This window comes from Tupaia chinensis, unplaced genomic scaffold (assembly GCF_000334495.1).
Source record: "Tupaia chinensis unplaced genomic scaffold, TupChi_1.0 Scaffold148065_1, whole genome shotgun sequence".
Taxonomy (NCBI): domain Eukaryota; kingdom Metazoa; phylum Chordata; class Mammalia; order Scandentia; family Tupaiidae; genus Tupaia; species Tupaia belangeri.
This window is the reverse complement of record NW_006207915.1, coordinates 751777-754742: the sequence shown is the minus strand read 5'-3', so window position 1 is coordinate 754742 and position 2966 is coordinate 751777. Positions and strand designations below refer to the sequence as shown.

General features: G+C 47.5%; 1 long non-coding RNA gene across 1 annotated transcript in view; it reads left to right on the top strand.

Annotated features, from left to right (window-relative positions):
- The first annotated feature begins 1479 nt into the window (after window positions 1-1479).
- LOC114006449 (uncharacterized) overlaps window positions 1480-2966 on the top strand; it is a 4888-nt gene continuing 3401 nt past the window's right edge. The window contains exon 1 of the long non-coding RNA XR_003548161.1: window positions 1480-1905. This is a non-coding gene — a long non-coding RNA (uncharacterized LOC114006449). The remainder of the gene's footprint in view (window positions 1906-2966) is intronic.

Sequence of the window (2966 nt, the reverse complement as noted above, 5' to 3'; positions counted from 1 at the left end):
GCACCCCTGCCTGGCCTCCGGGGCGCTGGTCTAACTAAGTATGCTGGTCAGTTACTTCTTTTAAGTCCTGACAGTTTTATGAAGAAAGCACTTAAAAAATTATTATAGGGCATGTGCGCTCACCAGGGAGAAGGAGAGACATCACCCCCAGAGGGACGGCCATGCCACAGTCCCTTCTCCTCTATTCTCCTGTCAGGATTTTAGGCGTGCACACACACACCTAGCCCTGGGTCTAGGACTTGAACATGCAGTTAGCCCTGTGGGATCTGCTGCCTTAACATCCATGACACCAGCTGGCCCGCCCCCCCGTTTTTAGTTGCCAGAAGGCTTGTGTGCTCATGAGAGAGAGAGGGAGAGATGTAGGGAGACGGGCACCATGGCCTCACTGCCATCCGCCCCTGACCGCAGGCACTTGAGCCTGTCTGGCTGCACAGGGAGGCCTCAGGGTGCAAGCCCAGGCCTTCCTATGTGGGTCCAGCTGCATTACTGCTGTGCCAATCTCTGGCTTGAAAATTTACTATTTAAAAAAATATTTACTTTTATTAATTATTTTTATTATTATTTTTTAGAGAGAATTGTGCTATAGCGCGTGTGTACTTGCCAGAGAGACAGAAAACGAGAAATCACTCCTGGGGGATAGCCACGCCACAATCCCTTCTCCATTTTCCTCTCGGGATCTTAGGCACACATGCACACGCGCCCAGTGTGTTTCAAGCCCTGAGTCCAGGACTTGAACTGTGGTCGACTACATGGGAGTCCAGCAATGTAACCATTCCACCATCTGCTGGTCCCATGATTCTTATTTTTTAACTTGACCAGAGAGACGGAGAAAGGGAGTGAGAAAGCAAGGCACCGCGTCTGACCTTGAATCGTGGTCAGCCATGTGGGAGTCTAACATCTTAACCACCATGCCACTTGCCAGCCACTCTAAAGTTTGCTTTTTAAAACCAAGTATTACCGTGCTTTTTTATCGGCAAATCCTTTTTTTAAAAAAAGAAACCACCTCCAAATGAGGTGCAGTCACATTGCAATCCTTTCTCTATTTTCTCGTATTTTCGGGATTTGAGGCATGCATGCACACATGCCTGGCATGTTTTGTAAGCTACTGGGGCTGAGATTCGAACTGTAGTCAGCCATGTGGGAGTGTCCAGCGTACCACCTGCTGATCCCAAGTATTATCGTATTATGGTAGGAATTTATATGTGTGTGTGTGTGTGTGTCTGTGTGTATGTGTATGTGTGTATGTGTATATCTGTATGTGTGTGTGTGTGTATGTATCTCTGTGTATGTGTGTGTGTATGTGTGTGTGTCTGTGTGTATGTGTATGTGTGTATGTGTATATCTGTATGTGTGTGTGTGTGTATGTATCTCTGTGTATGTGTGTGTGTATGTGTGTGTGTCTGTGTGTATGTGTATGTGTGTATGTGTATATCTGTATGTGTGTGTGTGTGTGTATCTCTGTGTGTGTGTGTGTGTGTCTGTGTGGGTTGTCAGGAAAGTCACGATGCTCTTTTGCATAGAAAAATACATCGTGGTTTCCCCAGCGACCTAAGTCAGAGTCAGGACTGTAAGGCTGGCTTGGCATTCAGAAATAAATTGGTGCAAGTCATAGCCAAGGGAAAAATCAAGTAATTATTTCAATAGATGCTGAAATTCAACACCTATTAATGTTTGGAACTAATTAAGGGAACTGCCTCCGTGTACGAAGATGGACAACTCTGCAGAAGGTCTACGGCAGACAGATGCCGTGTTTCATGGAGAGATGCCGAGAGCTCTCAGAGCCGGAACGAGACCGGATGCCCTTATCACCATATCTACCCGGCCGCGCACCGAAAGTCCCACGGACTGTCACTTACTGGAAAGAACGTGACGAAGCTCTCATTACTGCGTTTCTGGAAATGTCAAGTAAGCAGGATTTGTAAGTGAATTTAACAAGGGTGCCAGGCCTCTGGGTAATATACACAAATGGATTGTGTGTCTAATACCAGTGAATAAGAAACGAAATAAAAGCCAATGTAACAGAGTAACCTTGAACACAGATGTCCAGTGAAAGGAGGCGATGGGAAAGAATACCCGGGGAAGGGCTGCGCCTGCCACTGCCACACCAGGAGCTGTCCCCTACGCTGGCTGCACCGCTCTGTTTGCTAGTGTTAGGAAGCAGTAGGCGAAGGCAGCAGCAAAGCCACTGTACGACAGAATATCGGCCTCACGGCATGTGTGCTTTGAGCACAGATTCCAAACTATGGCCGGGTTTCTTCTTTTTTCTTTGCTCTGAATAAAAGCGAACTGTGCGTTCTCTATAGAATATGGGGGTGGGAGAAGAATACCTATGGGGCCCAGCAGGTGGCGTGGTGGTTAAGGTGCTGGACTCCCACATAACAGACCACGGTTTGAGTCCCAGACCTGGTGGCTTGCTTTCTCTCACTTTCTCACTTTCCTTCTCTCTCTCTTAAATGAAAAATAAATAAATAAATAAAAGAAATAATTCTGTAAAAGAATACATAGTGTAGGATTCTACTCATACAAAATGCAAAGTTAGGCAAAACTAAACTGTGGTATTAGAGATTGGGATGCTGGATATGGTAGGGAGTGGGAAGAGGGTATTGGGATTGGCTACTGCCTTGCCCGGGTGGTAGTGACGAGAGTGCGCTCGCTGTGAGATCATTTGTTCAATTGTACTTTCATGTTTTATCTCTTTCTCTATCAAAGGGGTTACTATTTTTAAGATTTTTGCCATAGAGTGTGTGCGCTTGTTGGAGAGAAGCAGAGGGAGAGGGAAAATGAGAACTCTTCCTTCCAGGGGCTGGCCCTGCAGAGGGTGCTGGGTGCCAGGATGACGGAGGGGTCCCCTCTCCAGCCTTGTCCTGAGGACACAGGAGGGTGCTGTGCAAGGCAGAGGGGGGCCCTGGCCGGCCTGTGTCCTCCCCTCCCAGGCCTTTCTGGAAGGCCCATCTGTGCCATCTGGT